We start from the raw sequence: 19,713 nt of genomic DNA on the forward strand, positions 1-19,713 counted from the left end.
CTTCCTTCCTTTTCTTCCTTGTCTCCCTCCCTCCCTCCCTCTCTCTCTCTCTCTCTCTCTCTCTCTTTCTTTCTTTCAACAGAGTCTTGCTGGAATGCAGTGGTGCAATCTCGGCTCACTACAACCTCCGCCTCCCAGGTTCAAGCAATTCTCCTGCCTCAGTCTCCTGAGTAGTGGGATTACAAGTGCCCGCCACCACACCTGGCTACTTTTTGTATTTTTAGTAGAGACAGGGTTTCACTATGTTGGCCAGGCTGGTCTTGAACTCCTGACCTCATGTGACCTGCCCGCCTCAGCCTCCCAAAGTTCTGGGATTACAGGTGTGAGCACCTCACCCAGCCTAATTATGTTTTTCTGTTTAAAGAAATATCTAGGCTTGACTCATAGGTCTTGGTCTTAGGGAAAAATTCTGTCTGCCATTTCAGAGTTGTTTCAAGTAAACGTCACCCAAAGAACAGAAACTCTTACAGTCACCCAAAGAACAGACAACTCTTATAGTCTTAAAATTCATAATGCTTTTCTTATTAGAAAAGCAGAACAGTGATAGGGTGAGAAATATTTTGCAGCCATGCAGTGTAACAGAAAGCACCTATGCTGGGAAATCAAATTCTGTCCCTGTCACTTACTTACACAGTAAGGGCTCCATACATATTATTATGTCCTAGTTTCCCCATTCTACCTACATCCGGCAGGGTTATTTTGAGACTCTCTTGAGATGACTCAGGGAAGCTCCTAAAAGAGCCTAAAGCACATAGTCTTGAAAGAACTGCCATCCACATTTGATGGTCTCTTGGCTCACTCTCTCCTCATCTTCTCACCATGTTCTTTTCCTTCTCTACTCTTTACTATGTGCTTACATTTTGGGAACCAGCGAGAATACACCCAAAGAAAAACTCCAGGAGAGGGGACAATTTTAGGGACATGGAATTAGCATTTCTATGATAGTTAGGACTCTTTTGTTAAAAATGAGTAACAAACAAACAAAAGCCTTGAATTGGAGAATGGAGGTAAAGTACTGGTCGCATAGAACACAAGTTTTGTCCCAAGGGCATCAAATCCCCTTGACAGGCTCAAACTCAGTTTGAAAATTCATAATTATTCCGTTTAACAGAGGGAGAAGGGAGACTGATAGATGGAGGATGGTGGCATGTTTACTTGTTGCAGTGGTGGGGTAGAACAAAAATTCCAACTTTTGAAATAAGACCTTCATGGAGTAAGTCTCCTCTACTGATAGGCTGTGGAATTTTGGGCAACTAACTGTATTAGTCCATTTTCATGCTGCTGATAAAGACATATCCAAGGCTGGGTAATTTATTTAAAAAAAAAAAAAAAAGAGGTTTAATGAACTCACAGTTCCGTATGCCTGGGGAGGCCTCAGAATCATGGTGGAAGGCAAAAGGCACATCTTACATGGCAGCAGGCAAGAGACAATGAGAACCAAGTAAAAAGGGTTTCCCCTTATAAAACCATCAGATCTTGTGAGACTCATTCACTACCTTGAGAACAATACGAGGAAAACCACTCCCCATGACTCAATTATCTCCCACCGGGGCCCTTCCACAACATGTGGGAATTATGGCAGCCACAGTTCAAGATGACGTTTGGGTGGGGACACAGTCAAAGCACATCACTAACCTAACCTCCTTGAACCTCAGTTTTCTCATCTGTAAAATGGAGATAATTAAGACCATAGTAAATGGGACTAAATTCATGACTCAAATGATATCATCAAGATTCACTTTCTTTTTTAAAATATCAATAATTATTTTACTTTATGTGGTATACATTTAAGGGGTACAAGTGCTATTTTGTTACATGCATATATTGTCAAGTAGTGAACTCTTGGTTTTTATTGTGTCCATCACCCAAATATTATACATTGTACCCATGAAGTAATTGATCATCACCTGCTCCACTTCCATTCCTTCACCTTTCCAAGTCTCCAATGTCTATTGTTCCATACTCTGTGTCCAGGTGTACACATTATTTAGCTCTCACTTACTTCTCCATCTTTCAACCCTTTTGCCATGCAAGTTTTGTTCTTAAAATCCTACGTGCTCCCAGCTTCTCCAGCCTTCCCCTAGTTTAAAGTCCAGCTAAAATGCAGGAGCTTCACCCAAAGTCCTGATGCTGTTTGACTGGCCTGGGGAATGTGGGTGCTGAGTGAAGCCTGAGAGTCCTTTTCCATCTGGAATCCTGGAGTCAACCCTTCCCAAACTGTGTGGATAGAAAATGGAAATGGGCTGGGCGCAGTGGCTCACGCCTGTAATCCCGGCACTTTGGGAGGCCGAGGTAGATGAACCACCTGAGGTCAGGAGTTCAAAACCAGCCTGGCCAACATGGCAAAACCCCGCCTCTACTAAAAATGCAAAACAAACAAACAAACAAAAAAATTAGCCGGGCTTGGTGATGGGCACCTGTAATCCCAGCTACTTGGGAGGCTAAGGCAGGAGAACTGCTTGAACCTGGGAGGTGGAGGTTGCAGTGAGCTGAGATTGTGCCATTTGCACAGCCTGGGCAACAGAGTGAGATTCCATCTCAAAAAAAAAAGGAAATGGAAATGATAAATGCCTAGAGTGATGGATATCGCAATAACCCTGATTTCATCATTACACACTGTTTGACTGCATTAAAATATCACAAATACCTCATAAACATGTACAACTATTACATATCCAAAACAATTAAAAATGAAAAAGAAAGTGGAAGTGATGGATTCCCAAATAAAATACGAAGCTGTAACCAGAAGATGAAAAAATGAATGCACCAGAGGCAAAGCACAGTTGTTTACCATGTTTGCCCAGCTGAAAATCAATGGCAATGTTGTTTATCAGTCATTCTTAACCATGGTTGCAGATTAAAATCACCTGGGAACTTATTTAAAAAAAAAAAAGGAATGGCTGCTATCTGGGCTTCAACCTCAGAAAGGTTAAATCAAACTCCGAGTGCAGGAACTGGACAGTGGTGGTTTAAAAGCACCCAGATGATCCTAACATTCAGTCAGTGTTGAGAACAGTACCTATGTAGACTTGTGTACACATCCAGATGGGATATTTAGGTGGGGGATTTTCTTCTGAAACTTCTATACAAAATTAGAATCCCCATCTAAGTTGGCAAGACTGCAAATTTAGAAGACACTAGGATCTTGTCAGTGTTGCTACTTCTTAAGTAATTACAGACCCTCAGAGTCTGAAAGATTCGGGCTATCAATGAGTCGCAGCCTCCATTCAAAATATGAATCAACTCCAGGGCAGTCTGATGTCCAGTTTTTCTTGTATGTCTCTGATAATTGTGAACTCATGACTTTGTGGGGTAACATAGTCTATTTTGTTTTTGTCATTGCTTTGACTTCCTAAGACCTACATATGAGAATTCTGACCTGAAGCTCTACAAAATCACCTCTCTGTAATTAATATGACTTAAAATGTGTTCTTTGTTATCTGGCACACATTCACAGCTAGTTAGAGATAGAGCTGGAGGTTGATCCAGGTTTACTTTGAAATAAATAAATATATTTTATTTATTTATTTATTTATTTTTTGAGATGGAGTTTCGCTCTTGTTGCCCAGGCTGGAGTGCAATGGCGTGATCTTGGCTCACCACAATCTCTGCATCCCGGGTTCAAGCGATTCTCCTGTCTCAGCCTCCCAAGTAGCTGGGATTACAGGTATGTGCCACCACGACCGGCTAATTTTGTATTTTTAGTAGAAATGGGGTTTCTCCATGTCGGTCAGGCTGGTCTCGAACTCCCGACCTCAGGTGATCCACCCGCCTCGGCCTCCCAAAGTGCTGGGATTACAGGCGTGAGCCATTGTGCCCAGCCTAAACTACTTCAATATTATGCCATCTAGAGTTAAAAAAAAAATGGGGAGGAAGAGGTGTTAACACTGAGAAAGCTGAAAAACAAAGTGATCTAAGTAAACCCAAACAAATGTGTCATGGCAATAAATGTAAATCTTTTAAGCTCCCCACTTGAAAGTCAGAGACTCTGAGATTGGATCAAAAGTTAAATTCCCACCTTATGCTGTTTACATTAGCTAAGCCTAAAACAAAATCACACATTTGGGTTAAATGCAAAAGAAGAGGCAAACACGTCCCAGTCCAGTGCAAACAAAAGTCAAGCCAGAGGCAGCAACTGAATGTCAGACACTGTAGAATTCAAGCAAAATATCTTAAAATAGAACAACAGGATTGTTTTATACTGATAAATATCCAATTCACAAGGCAAATCAACAGTCATAAATGTTTACTTGCTGAAATCATTAAACACCTAGAGCTAAAATCACTAGCAATACAAGAGACAAATGACATAAACACAATCAATGGTGTGAGATTTTAACACTCAGAGTTTTTGACAGATTAAGCAGACAAAAATAAGGATGCAGTGGATCTGCATAATATAATTAATGCTGACTGAATAGATTTTTAAACATTATATCAGGAAAACAATTGAACCTCTTGTAAGAGATAAACTAATTCAATTTCCAAAATACATGTCATTAGGTCACACACACTCAAAACAACAAAGTTTGGTAAGTGGTAGTTCACGTCACATTCTCTGGGCATATATAGAAAATACTAATGTAAAAGAATATATAGAAAATGTATACAAAATAGTATTCTCTAGGCATCCATACTAGAAAACACTTCGAAATCTAAAAAGCAAATAAACCAAAAAGCCATCCAAAATTTCAAAAAGCTGAAAAAAAATTTCCAGATCTTTACAAATTGAAAATCTGTCTCCTAAATAACATATTCGTCAAAGAGAAAATTAAAATATTGGTTATAGATTACTTAGAAATTAATGATCTGAGAAAAACAGTATACAACAATGTGATAATCCAAGATTTCAGCCTTAAATTTTATTATTAACTGAGAAAAAATGAAAAGAAATTCACTGAGGAAAGCACAACAATGAGTTTTTTTCAAAGGCAGCAAGTCAAAACTAAGAAAAGTATAAGGAATAAATAAAGGACAGATCTTAAAATCCCAATAATCAGAAAAGCAAATAATCTGTATAGTTAATACGTAAATCTAAATGGTATTTTCTTTGTAAACAGAAATATTAAAAAGTTAGAAGTTAGAACAATAGCTAATGTTTATGGAGCACTTACTATGTGTCTCGCAGTGATTAAGTGCGTTATTAGTAATACCACAGGCTGGGCATAGTGGTTCTTGCCTATAATCCCAGCACTTTGGGAGGCTGAGGCGGGAGGATCGCTTGAGGTCAGGAATTTGAGACCAGCCTGGTCAACACAGGGAGATCCCATGTCTACAAAACATTTAAAACATTAGCCAGATGTGGTGGTGCACATCTGTAGTCCCAGCTACTCAGGAGGGTAAGGCAGGAGAATCCCTTGAGCTGGGAGGTAGAGGATACAGTGAGTCATGATCACGCCCCTGCATTCCAGCCTGGGTGACAGAGCAAGATTCTATCTCCAAATAAACAGACAAACAAGCAAGGAGGGCCCTATTATTATCTTGATTTTACAAATAAAGAAATTGAGGAAGACAGAGAGGACCCAATGGGCTCAAAAGCACTCAAGCAACGAGCAACAGAATGGGGTCATAAGAGTACCATTATTCTGCATGACCTAAGCTCCTATAACCTCTCGATATGAAGAAAGAATGAGAGTAAAAGCCAGACATTAATAATTACAAGGTAATTGAATCTATAATAAACATATAATTTTACGCTAAATAAACCTGAACATCTTAAGGATATTTATGACTTTCTTAGAAAATAAATTATAAATATTGACTCAGTTGGAATTTGAGTATATCAAAAGTTTAGGAGACATTGAGTAAGTCATATAAAAATCATCTCTGAAGGAAGTACTAGGCCTAAATTATTCTAAATGCTCAATATTTCAAAATTTGGAAAAATAAATAATTCTCATGCTAGGTAACAATTTAGGAAGAAAAAAAAAATGTGTCCTGATTTCTCTAATGAGGTTGGCATGAGTCTGTTGCTGCAACCTAACAAAACCACAGAAGGAAGAAGCTCCGATCTAATCTTACATATTGATACAGATATAAACACGCTAAATAAAATACAAGCGAACCTAATTCGGCTATGCTTTTGAAGGATAATTCACCACGACCAAGTAGATTTTATTCCAAGAAACCAAGGACGATTTAATACTAGAAATAATTTAATATTCAGAAAAATCTATTAACATCCTTTATCACACCAATGGGTCAGAGGAGAAATATCACAGTCAAATATTACAAGGTCTTTGACAAAATGCAATAGCCATCTCTGATTTAGTCTTTAAAATGCAGAATTCTTGGAATAGAGGAATATTTCGCTAACACTGGAAAGAATAGTTCTCATGTATCAACAGCTGACACTTTACTGAACTGTAAAATACCAGAAATGCTCCTGTTAAAGTCATGGACAAAACAGAGGTCTTGCCTTTCAACAGTTTTAGACACTGAAGCAGACAAGCAGGAAAACGAAACTGTAGTTTATCACCAGCTTGGAAGCACAGGCACTGCCATTTGACCTGGGCTTGGATTTTGGCTGCCTCCCTCTCCAGCAGTTGAGCCCTATTTTGGTAAATCAGTAAGTCGGTTTCTTCTGCATGAGGAATGGTAAAAGGACAATGAAGGATTAAATAAGCGGACACAGAGAGACCCCTTGGCACAATGCCTGATGCAGGGCAGCGTCTGCATTTACAACTGCTTCTAGGCTCAGAAATATGAGTTGTTTCTTTACTAGAGAATCCAGTAAGGTCAACGGATAAGTGATGAGAAGTACCCAAGAGTTTAATGAAATATCCAGAGGCCATATAAATACACACAAATAGCAGTGAAAATTGGTTAGAAGATAGAAGTGCCTCAACAGGCCTCTTGCTGACAGTTAGATTTTGTAGACTGTTGTCTTTACTGCAAGGCCCCATTGTTGCCTCATCCCTGACCAGCCACATCTTATAATTATTGTTTAGGTTTCAAATCATTCATCACCTCCTTGTGGAAGCTTTTTCTGACCCCCAGGCCAAATCCCCTACCAAGTGTGCTTTTAACTGGATCATCTTCTTTGACACACTTGTCATAGCAGAAATTTTATATTTTTGTAGAATTATTGGATTAATACCTGTTTTCTCCTCAAGGCTTAAGTTCTGAGTATATTATGCAGGTAATAAAATTATGTTTATGTAAAAGAATTTAATGTCTACATGTGAATTTATTTTTAAATGCATCATACAAACCAGTATATAAGCACTCAATCTTCACTTCTAAAATTACACATTAGTATATGCATAAAAGATAAAAAATACTCATCAACATATTAACACTGATACTAGATTTTTATTAAATTTTCTTCCTCATATTCATTAATGCTTTTAAATATTTAATATAAGTGAACAGTATTTATCCTTTACATGATAAGGATTTGCCAAAATACCTAAATTTTAAAAACACTTAAAATAGATACTTTTCCATTTCTTTTTTTTTTTACCATCAGGTGACAGGTGTTTAGAGGGCTGGTCACTGATGCTGACCACATATAAATATATGTATATATTACATAGAATTGTCTTCTCTCACAAATTTATCTTCCTGACTGGTAAACTATTATTCCTACCGAAGAGAGCAAAGAATTGAGCATATTAAAAAAGAATCAGCAATGATGGTAAAATCTGGAGAAATATTTTAATCTCATTAATATAAGAACAAGCCCATATCTCAGCCCCCACAGAATTACACATCTAGCATCCCTTCACTTACACACACACACACACACACACATACACGGTACCAGCAATTGGTCACCAAATGAACACTAAGTATCTACTATGTAGCTCAGCCCTGGGCTAGCTATTCAGAGGGCTTAGTCCCTGCCCTTGGTGAGGTCGTTGGCCACGGAAACCAACACATTGAGAAAAGAAAACCAACAGCACAAAATGGAATGTGAACACTGACAAACAAGTGTTAGACAGTAGTTTTGCACATTTACACCTTCCCACCCATCACGGGCTGCCAGCAGGACTCCCGGTGGTGGTGTGAATCAACTCTATTTCCATCGTAGCTGTATAAATAGAGGAATGACTTGAGGAACTCCCCGTGCTAACCAGATACATTCAAACACCTTTATTGGGGTCTGTTCTTTTGCCACCCACTAGCTGGCATGTTGTCTTCTAGTCTGCAACCACAGAGCAGTGCACCTGCCAAAACTTCTTCAAATGGCCTTCTTCCATTTTGGGCATCTGATTCTTCTCTCTCATCTCCCACAGGAAGCCTGGGTCAAATGCCCATCCTTCTTTTTCTTAGTCTCCTAAGATCCTTTTGTTACTGTTCTTGACACCCTATATTCTACTTTCTTCTTGCCCTCTCTGATTCACCCACCAGACCAAAGCTCTTTGTACTCATTTTTTATGTATCTCAGTAGGTCCAATTCCTAGCTCTGTGTTCTGGACATACTTTGTGCTTGGCAAATGTATGTCACTTTCAATGAATGAAGAATGAATAAATGAAATTTACCTCTGGAGACCTTTACAACCTTGCATTCCTTGCCTTTGCTTAAGCTGTTTCATGCATCTGAGATGCCCTTTTCTCAACTAATTTCCTTATGTTCAAATCCTAACCTCCATCCTTAAAGGTCTAGAAGGAATGCCTTCTACTCCAGGAAAACTCCCCTGGCTTCTCGGCTATCAGTGACTTCTCCCTCTTCCAATTACTACAGTTCTTTATCAAAATTTCCCACATTCTACCCAGACTTAGTGTTATTCGTGGACATATTTTTACATGCCCCTCCCCATTAATTGATATACTCTGTGATGTCAGAGACTACGTGTCTCCTCTATTCCGGTCCTCCTCTCAGTGACCACCACATTGTAGACAATAAATTAATAACAGATTTAGGGTAAATGGATACATGCAGGATTAGTGCCTTGTAGATGTCAGCCCTCTGTTCATTTCCTCCATGGCTGGATTTGGCAAATTTGAACAGAAGGAGATACAGTAAAGACAAGTTCTTAGATCTTATTAGGAACTCAAATATTTCCATTCCTGCCATTTTTTATGGGATGCTTTTTTAACCTGGCCTACCAGGAAATGTGTGTGATTTACTATAAGTATCCGAATGAACTTAAAGTGTCAGGAGAAACATGAGACCATCATCTGAAGGGTGGGTGGTGGTGGGGGTGGGGGGAGTGGTGGTGTGGGAATTGATGAATGAAATTCTTTCTGGAAATACATTCTTCCAGGAGGGGAATGCAATGACAGCTCTCCACAGTCTCATCAAAGCTGACTTCTGAAGAGAGAAGACTTGGTGGACACAGGTCAGGCGAGCTGGCTGACCTTGCGCTCCTCTCATTTCTGAGCTTTCCCAAACATACTATTTTTCTCCTCCTGCCTGGGCTTGATCTTGGCGGCTCTTGTAGCAATAAGGGGAGTTATTCTGGGGAGACAGTTGATGCTTGGCGAGTCCTCCTACAGTTCAGCAATAGCTGTTTGAAATGTTAAATGCCTCCCAGATGGAGATACTTAGCATTTGTAGGAGGAATAATTTGGAGGAGAAAATGCATTTGTCTTTTTGGCATCCTGTGGATTCCGTTACAGAAGACAGAGAACACTGTGAATCCTGCCATCCACATGTCAGTGTTTTCCTGGAATTTTGCTAGTCCCAGGTGACTGTGCTGCTGCTGCTGCTTCTGGGGATATCAAAGTTTGGATGTGCCAATGCTCAAGGAAAAGGAGTATGGGAATGAGTCTCAGAGGTCAGAGAGCTTCCAGAGTGCCCGGGAACCATCGGGGCTTAGCCTCCCTGCTACCATTGGCAAATGCTTCAATCATGTAGACCAGATGGTTTTTACTTTTGGGTGTAATCTTTTGTACGCAGAGAGACTGAAAAATGTAGTGCAGACTAGCAGAGAGAACCAGGGATTGAGAGGCATAAGTTCTGGCCTTGCTTTTGCCACTAACTTTCTTTGTGGCTTCAGGCAAACCACCTTGCCTCACAAAGCCTCTGTTTCCCCAACCTTTGAGGTGAAAAGATTGGGTGAGATCATCTTTAAATTCTTCTCTAAGTAAAGAACAATGCTATGGTGCTTGCTGTCATGGCTTATGAAGAAGGTGACGTTACAGCAGAAGGGTAACTTGGAGTTTTCCTTCAATATGAGCTTCCAGGTGCTAGGAAGAGAAGACTTCATTGAATTGTTCATCATGCCCGATTACTTGTGGCAAGCACAGAGTGGGTCATTCACAAAAAATACTGAATCAATGACCCTTTCATTTATTTCTTGGCACCTATGGAACCTCTGTGGCCCATCAATAAGCTTCATCAAAAAGGTATGCCTTTGAGTAAGCAGCTGCTTTTAGCACCAGAGTGAATCTGAACTGGATACAAAGCTCAGTTCTGAAAAATTGTAACCGGGTAATTGTAGTGAAAGTGTTCTCACAACACACTGAGATGTGCAAAGAAAAGTGTGCCTCCTTTACCTTCTACATTAGCCTCACACACATTTTAGGAATCCCCTCATCCCCTCGGATAGGTGGGTGGGTGGATCAGGGATGCTAAATTTAGTTAAATCCAGTCAGCTTTGCCCTATGCAATGATGAAAATAATCTCTATAGGAATTCATGCTCTTTTGGACAATGCTGTCTTTCCAATTTCTCTCTTCTCCTCCTGCTCATTCCTGAGATAGATTCTGGGTACTGGGGAGAGGGGAAGTAGGCAGCCTTGGGTTCTGACATGTTTTAGGCTCCCTTGCACCCTGCAGCAATGCACTGTGCCCCTCTGGTCACTGGTCATTTTATCAGGATCTGATGGAAAAGCTGGGGCTGCTAACTTATGGGCTATTTTCTTACTTTGTCTGGACACAGATTCTGACTTGACCTCACAATGGCTGTTTGGAGGGCCGGACAAACCTGATTCCAGTGTGCCCTGCTCTAGGAACCATATACCATAGCTCTCAGTTGCAGAGTAACGTATCCCACCCTGGTAAACCCCCTAGATGCAATCTCAGCTACCTTTCTCCTCTTCCATCATGAGGCATGGGTACACAGCTTGATTCATTCTACCACACAGGATTTTAGTGTCACTTGGTAATAATAATGCAACCTCTCTCTCTCTCTCTCTCTCTCCCCTCTTCTCTTTCTCTGCATCTCTGTATCTCTAACTTTGTGTTTCTCTTCCCTCCAATCTTGTTATGCTACTATCACTTTGATATGGAAGTCTTAGTGTCTGTAGAGGCAGCTTGGGAGGTATCTACTTCCCAAATCTCAACCTATACCCAGGCTTGAGCCTGAGAAGAGATAGGAAGGACCCATGGCCCTCCCAGCACGGGAGCATCCTCTTTTCCTTACCTCAATCCATTCTGAGCCAGAAAAACACACGATTTCCACTTTTTCCTATTTTGTGATGGTTTTGCCTACATTTTATTCTCCTCTTTTCTGAGTTGAATTTTTTTTCCTCTTGCTTTTCCTGGGAAACGGTATAATGGTTGCCTGGAAATACAATGTTTATGGTATAAGATAAAAAGAAACAAATACTATTTTAAAATATCATTTCCATTACAAAATCATTTCTTCAATTGCTGAAAGAGACTTGCTTGACTGAGGGTGACACACTTTCTTCTCTGAGAGCCTTCCACCTATAAAACGACGTGGTTAGATGTCACATCCATTAAAATCCCCTCCAGTTCTTGTGTCTTAGTCTCACTTAACAATGAGATGCTATAAGAGGCTCTCCAGATAATTTTCCAAACTAGCCATTCTATTCATAAACCAGTTAGAGTACTATTTAATTTGTTTGGCATCTTACCAATAAAAAAATTGAGCTTATCAAACTTTTGCCCAGATAAACCCTACTATGAGTACTGAGACTTAATCATTTACTACCTAGCAGCTACGGATACAGTTTATCCAACAAGACTAGAAACCACAGACTATCCCATGAAGAATGCAGTTAACATAGGAAGTGACTTTCAACTCAGAAAAAGGAGGAGAAGGAAAACAAAACGGCAGCTGACAAGAGGAGTTAAGTTTTCCTCTAACTGGCTAAAGCCTGAGACTGGTGGCTTCTCATAAGGTGAAATGGAAAAGGATTCCAGACATAGCAACACAGAGGTCCTGGTATATCCTATTGTAACAAGGAATTAACTAAAACGTTGCAGAGAAACTTCCTGGCAGATTATAAGATTCAGAAAGTGGAAAGGCTGAAACATGATATCCACACACAAAGTGCTCTAAGGAAAAGAATTCAGAGGCTGTGGTTGAAGGCTTGATGATTGTTCTCCAAGTTGAAGCTGTCTCAGTTGCTCTAACATATGCACTTAATCTCCCCCACTTTATACACAATCCATACATTGTCTAGGATTTTTCTTTCTTTCTTTCTTTCCTTTTTTTTTTTTTTGAGATGGAGTCTCACTCTGTTGCCCAGGCTGGAGTGCGGTGGTACCATCTCAACTCACTGCAACCTCCACCTCCCATGTTCCAGCGATTCTCCTGCCTCAGCCTCCCAAGTGGCTGGGATTACAGGCGCTGGCCACCACGCCTGGCTAATTTTTGTATTTTTAGTGGAGACAGGGTTTCACTGTGTTGGCAAGGCTGGTAGGATTTTTTTAAACAAACAACAAAAACAGTAGTAATTACGAATGGCACATTTTAGCTATTCTAAGTATGGATGAGAAAGTGAACTCTGCCATTCAGAAAAATAGAATAAAAACATCTTTCTGGGAGGATGCATTGTTGAATTGTGATGTTTCATTCTTTTTGCCTATCAGGAAATATTTACTGTGGCTGCTGTATGTAGTGTATAGGCACAATGGGATGCTGTATTATGCAACACAGGTTCAGTCCCTCACCTTGCTGCTAAAAATCAAGTAGAAGGGGTGGGAAAATAAATCAAACATTCCACTAAGTGTACTAAGTGCTAACACAGGCGATGTAGACAGGTGTCTGGATTCGGATTTCTATGGAAGCTGTAACTTATCTAGTGGTGAGGAAGGCAGGAAAAGTTTCCAAGAGGAAACAAACTTCAATGGACAGAACGAGTAATCCCAATTGGCCTCCATAAAGAGGCTTTCCACCAAAATGAGATCTGGCTTCCCATATTTGGATTCCCAGATCGCAGCCCCCACGACACTTGAGTTGTCAGACCCAAAGAAGTAAGACATAGTATGTTTTCCTCAACCTCTCTCCACCTGCTACTTGAGCCCATTCCTAATCTATCGGTCTCTACTTATAAATATCTACTAAACTTCCAGCAGCTCTGCATGGCTGCCTTTAATGTTGACACAGAGAACAAGAGGTTGGTGTTTCTTGGAGCTTCCCAAACTACAAAAAAACCTGCTAGCACTTGAAAACCACAACGCTGACAAAGACATCATGGACTGGAAGTTCCAGCACTGAGCCAATTTTATGTATGCATTTATTTGTTTGTTTAAAGGGAAGGACTTTTTTTCAACCACTAAAAGAGTTCCTCAAAATTCCCTAGTTCCCAATGCAAGCAGACATCAATAACGTATTTAAGGCTGGTGTTTTTTTTTTTTTTTTTTCATTCCTTGTCTTCTAGCAGCCCTCAGGGGCTGTCATATTGAGTTTCAGCACTCACAATCTTGGTCGCAAGGAAGAACATGCCTAGAATCATGCAGAGTGGCCAAACACACCCCAGGGCCTCCAGTTTTATCCCCTTAACAAGGGACTTGAAGCGTCTGCTGAACAACAAGCTGATGCTAACGGACCTCACAGGAGGCTCATAACAAGAATGTTATCTGTTAGGAACTGGTTTTCTTAAACTGATTTTACCTAGCAAGCAAGGAATCACTCATTAAAAAAAGGAATATCCTGCGGTTGTAAGAAAGACAGTTATGGCTTCAAATTCAGCTCTTGGATTTGTTCGCTATGTGATATTGGGCAAGTCACCTAACCTTTCCGAGCCTCGGTTCACTCATCTGTTCAATGGGAAGCATTGCTTTCTTGTAAGAATATTGTTTTAAAAATAAGTCTTATGTTTGCCAAAGCAATGTATACACATTGCTTTATTAAAAACTTGAAGAGTGTTGGAAGTCTTTTAATAAAAATCAGAAGTTTCAACTCTCATCACCCCTGAATCTTACTCCTTGGGGTAGCTGCTCTCAACTCCTCTGGCTGATTAATATTCTACAGATGTAAATACTGCAGATTTCTCCAGTCTTCTCCATTCTCAGATCCCTCCACCTTGTTTTTCAGGTTGCTTCTTTGGGTCTCTCTCTTCTGCATTGGAAATCCTCCCCACAGTCTGGTCAACTTGAAGATCAGGACTCTAAGAAGCCATTTGTGAGTTCCATGCACGTGGGGTCAGGACTGTTGACTGATGAAATTCCTCGTAGGATGATGAGGCAGTGAGTCAGCCTATTCATTGGGAGCCACCATATTTCAGGATCTTGACGTCTTTTCTCAGGGATCTGTCAGTTTCTCCAGATAAAAGTCCTCTAAGCATTTGGATGAGAAGAGAGAAGGGCCGAATGGCTCAAGTCTTGACTCATTTCTCTTCCCACTGTCTGTTGTCTCTGTTGACCCCTTGAGTCCTGAGCCTTTCTGACTTATTATCCACAGAAATCCCATTTCTGTGTGGTGGAGATGAGAGGAGAAAAGGGAAGTAGTTGTCTGACTGTGTCAGGGAAGGGATGGGCCCCTGAGAGCCAAGAGCTCTGCACACGGTTTCTAGATCCAGCTCACTCTCACCTTGCATATACCCGATGCCTTAACATGCCTGGAATATAATTGTGTTTACTCTGTGATGTCACTTGTCTCTGCTTCTCTCCTCCTTTCCACTTTCCTCTCTCCCCTTCTTGCTTTATTCCTTTCTTTCTTCCCTTCTCCCTCACTTCCTTCCCTTGTTCCTTTCTTCCTTACTTCCTGCAACCTTTTCAATGGAGGGAAATGAGATAAACTCAACATGACTCTCAGCTTTTCACTCCTTACTTTATTAACAGAAGTTCTGTTGGGAGGCCTAATTGAGAGGAAAGATGTGGAGTCTCTTACTGAACATCTGGCATACATTTAAATGCTCAGCTACACTTATTTCTGCATCATGCCTCTCAGCATCACCTCGGACATTCCCTGACATCCCCAAAGGAAAGAACCTGTGGCCTGAGAGACAAGATTTTTAGGAAATTCCTAGAGCTCAGGGTACATCCTCGAAGAGCGGGTGGGAGGGAGGGTTCTGAAATGCCCCCTTTCTCCAGGTCAGTCAATTAATTCAATTAATCCTCAAGACAACTTCATTAGGCAGTTGCTCTGACGATTATTTCTATTTTAGGCCCTTGGTCTTCCTATCTATGCACTATATCACCATGATCTAGGACAGTCACTTATTTAGGGAAGGAAAAGGTGAGAAATAGCCCTTGACCTTCTGCCTGTCACCAGAGTTTTAAAAAATACAACCATCTTTCCCTGTGGAAGCCTTCCCACCAGAACCTACACATACATAGAATTATCCTAGCATGATCTCAGACACAGACACACACACACGCCTGCGTGCTCCAGAAAGTGGTAACTAATAAGTGAAACCATGGTTCCGAGGTCTCCTGGTGCCTGAGCTCCCCTGCAGGGCTCCCAATCAATACAAGGTTCGCTGTCTGCAACTTGGCTGAGTTACTAAGATTACAAATGAAAACCAGCCCCCAGAGGATGCAGCGTTCCTGTAGCACAGAAGCAAAGCATAATTCTTGCTTACACTCGGCTTTGTGATCGGTTTCTCCCCTGGTAGCTAGTCTTGTAACTTCTTTTTAGAGCTGTCAATCTTATAAAAAAACACACACACACAGCCCCAAACTTCTGCAGATCAAGACTTTCTCATCTCACTGGAGTGTTCCCTCCCCACTAACCACAGGATACTCTGTTTCTCTGCGGCTGTTTCAAATGGAACAGCTTTTTTGGTAGTTTAAAAAAATATATATTGAACAAATAGTGATAATAATAAGTATCATTATTGTTGGGCTCATTGTTATCATTTCTAGTTCCTGTGTCTAATTCTGTGTCAGATGTTGTACAAGACACTCTGTAGCCAATATCTCTACACCTTCCCCAACCCACACAGTTTATGTATAAATATCATTTCCTGACAATTAAGGAAACCGGGGCTCAGAGATGGTAAACAACATCCTCAGGGCCACGCAGCCAGTTAAGAGGGATTCAAACCCAGTTACCCTATTGACTGCAGTAGCTTCAGAACCTCCATTCCTAACACTAAGAAAGGATTTCAAATACAGGGTGACTGCCTTAAAAACCAGGCTGTCGGCCAGTCGCGGTGGCTCATGCCTGTAATCCCAGCTCTTTGGGAGGCCAAGGCAGGCAGATCACGAGGTCAGAAGCTGGAGACCATCCTGACCAACATGGTGAAACCCTGTTTCTACTAAAAATAACAAAAATTAGCGGGGCGTGGTGGCGGGTGCCTGTAATCCTAGCTACTTGGGAGGCTGAGGCAGGAGAATCGCTTGAACCTGGGAGGTGGAGGCTGCAGTGAGCCGAGATCGCACCATCACACTCCAGCCTGGGCACAACTCCATCTAACACACACACACACACACACAAAACAAAAACAAACCAGGCTGTCTTCCTGGGTTCTGTTGATGAGTCTTCCTCAGAGACAATACCTGGATTCCAACATATTCCTTGGTTTCTGGATCCATCATCTTCATAGTTAAAAGAAAAAAAAAAGCCAATTGCCTTCCTCCTGGGAAATTTACATCTCTTAAAAGGGTAACAAATATCTCACGTTGTCAGTCTATGAGACATTGTCAGAGTTATCCTTCTATGGGTCCAGCAACCTCGTAGCTCCTCCAGATGTACCATGTAGGGAGCAAGAAAGCTTGGCTTTCTCCTTAAACTAAGGTTCATTAGAAGATCCAAATGCAAACCTTTTAGACCAGCTCAGGAGGTGAGGACCAGGTTATCTTGTCCCCCGTCTCACTGCAGGGAACACTCTGGTGATCGACTTTGAAAATCAGGCAACAGCCTCCTGAAAGTAGCAGGTCTTCTAAGACATGCCTTAGCAAATCCATCGAATTCATCTGAGAATGCTCTTAGCTGCAAGTAATGGAATGGCCAACAAATACATCCCTCTTTTCTCATAACCAGAAGGCTGCAGACCTTAGTCCAATGGTCAAACGGCCTGAGGCCAACATCTGTGTGATTCCCAAGGCTTTCTCCTCATGGTCTGCTCTCCTTCCAGGCATCATGTCCAGAATCCAGGTAACATAAAACAGGAAACACATATGTGTGTGTCTGTGTGCCTGTGTGTGTCTGCATGTGTAATAATATTTAGAGTAATGAATTCAGGGAGTGTACCAGATATAGCTGTCCTTTTTTTTTGGTAACCAAAAAAACCAAAAACTTTTGGAAACCTCTTCTAGCAAACTGTTTTCATATCCTGGGCCATATCTATGTCATATAACTACTCCTAGTTCCCAAGAAATCTGGGACATCAAGAGTTTTAGTTAAGTACATTTCTACCCAGAATAAAATTGGATTTTTTTTAAATGAAAGAGTAAAGCGTGTCAGGTAAGCATCCTCTGAATGATCAGTGCAAATCCGTTTGGTCACCCTGAATTCCAGTTGTCTCCAAGCATCTCAGGTACTCCACAAAGGCTTCTTCCCCTCAGGATAAACCCCCAATTTCCCCTCAGGAGTTTTCAAATATCAACAAGGGTGAAGGATAGCTGAGGTATGCATGAATTATTCATCAAGGTTTTTACCTTTGATTTTTCTATAGGAGTTGATATACAATGTACTTTTGTTAACAACTAGAATCTGATTTGTGCACCTGATGGTTTAAATATTCTGCCTTAGGACATAACAATCACCCAGCATGTAAATGGAATTCAACCATATCCTAGTGTGATTAGAGGTGGAGTAATAGCCACATCTCAAGGAGACTCTCACATAGATGTTGATTCTAATTCAGTGTCTGCCTTCCACTGTTTGTCTGCCTGGACCCTTGTAACAGGTCTGCTGGAAATCCTTCATCCTAAACACTCGGCTAGTGTTGAACACAGAACTCTCGCTAAAGTAAACAAGGAAATATGGAAGGGGATTTAAAAAATAATCTTGGCATCCAACAGGCTGGAGTTGGAATCTTGGCTCTGTTGCTTGCTTACTTTTTGACACTAGTCAGTTCATCTGACCTCTCAAGACCTCAGTTTCCCCAAATGAGAAGTAAAAACATCAATACTTACTTCAGAGAGTGATTTTCCAGGTTAGACAACATATTTAAGATATCTAGGAAGGTCCCTGGCACATGATAGACTTTAAGGAAACATTATTCCTATTAGCATTCTTTTAAGAAAGCAGAGTTGAAATGTTACTGAAATGCCAGGGGTTCAGTCTAGGTCCTGCTGCTCATAGCACAGAGAGCTAATCACTGAGACAATGAGTATTGCCAGAGAAGAAGGCTTTATTTGAGTGCTGCAGCCAAGGAAACAGGAGATTAGTTTCAAATCCATCTTCCCAACCAAGTAAAACAGGGCTTTATATAGCAGGGAAGAAATGTGGGAAAAATAGGAATTAGGGAGGAGTTAGGAAGACGTCAACAGGAAGCAGGTGTTCATTAGGCAGTCATGACAGGTGAGGGGTCTGGCGTCTCATTGTCCAGATGTGGTGACCTAGTGAGTTTCCATTCCTTGATACTATCTGGGAAGGCTGATGGTCTGTTTCCTAAGAAAAGAAACTCAGTTAAGATAAATTTAAGTTTCAAGCTTTAAGACTGTGAGAGGCAGGTACGGTGGCTCACGCCTGTAATCCAAACACTTTGGGAGGCCAAGGCGGGTGGATCACCTGAGATCAGGAGTTTGAGACCAGACTGACCAACATGGAGAAACCCCATCTCTACAAAAAATACAGTATTAGCCGGACATGGTGGTGCATGCCTGGAATCCCAGCTACTCGGGAGGCTGAGGCAGGAGAATCGGTTGAACCCGAGAGGCAGAGGTTGCAGTGAGCCAAGATCATGCCATTGTACTCCAGTCTAGGGAACAAGAGCAAAACTCCATCTCAAAAATAAAATAAAATAAAAAATAAAAACAAAACAAAAGAGATTGTGAGGGTCAATTTCTATGTTTATTCAAGAAAAACCAGTAACATAAATTCTGTGGGACAATTGGGCTGGTTTTAGTCTCTGCTTTCTATTTGTCAATTCCTCAATTACGGGGAATCTGGTCATTGATCTTTCTGGCTGCTTTATGCTGAGAAGGGGTGATAAGAATTTAGAAGGGGCGGGCCGGGCGCGATGGCTCAAGCCTGTAATCCCAGCACTTTGGGAGGCCGAGATGGGCGGATCATGAGGTCAGGAGATCGAGACCATCCTGGCTAACCCCGTGAAACCCCGTCTCTACTAAAAAATACAAAAAACTAGTCGGGCGAGGTGGCGGGCGCCTGTAGTCCCAGCTACTCGGGAGGCTGAGGCAGGAGAATGGCGTAAACCCGAAAGGCGGAGCTTGCAGTGAGCTGAGATCCCGCCACTGCACTCCAGCCCGAGCGACAGAGCGAGACTCCGTCTCAAAAAAAAAAAAAAAAAAGGAATTTAGAAGGGGCTAAGAGCCGAACTACTTCTGGAGGCTATTTGTTCGGCAGGGCAAGAGGCAAGACCTTTTCCCAGGCAAGATTTGTCTCTTGTCAAATTTTAGAAAGAAGTTTACAAAACTGCTTAGGACTCAAAGGAATTTCCTTTGCCTTTTAAGAGATCACACTCTGGTCTGGGAGTCCCAGCTTCCAAGGCTCCAAACC

The sequence above is a fragment of the Mandrillus leucophaeus genome, unplaced genomic scaffold (genome assembly GCF_000951045.1).
Source record: "Mandrillus leucophaeus isolate KB7577 unplaced genomic scaffold, Mleu.le_1.0 Scaffold390, whole genome shotgun sequence".
Classification (NCBI taxonomy): Eukaryota; Metazoa; Chordata; class Mammalia; order Primates; family Cercopithecidae; genus Mandrillus; species Mandrillus leucophaeus.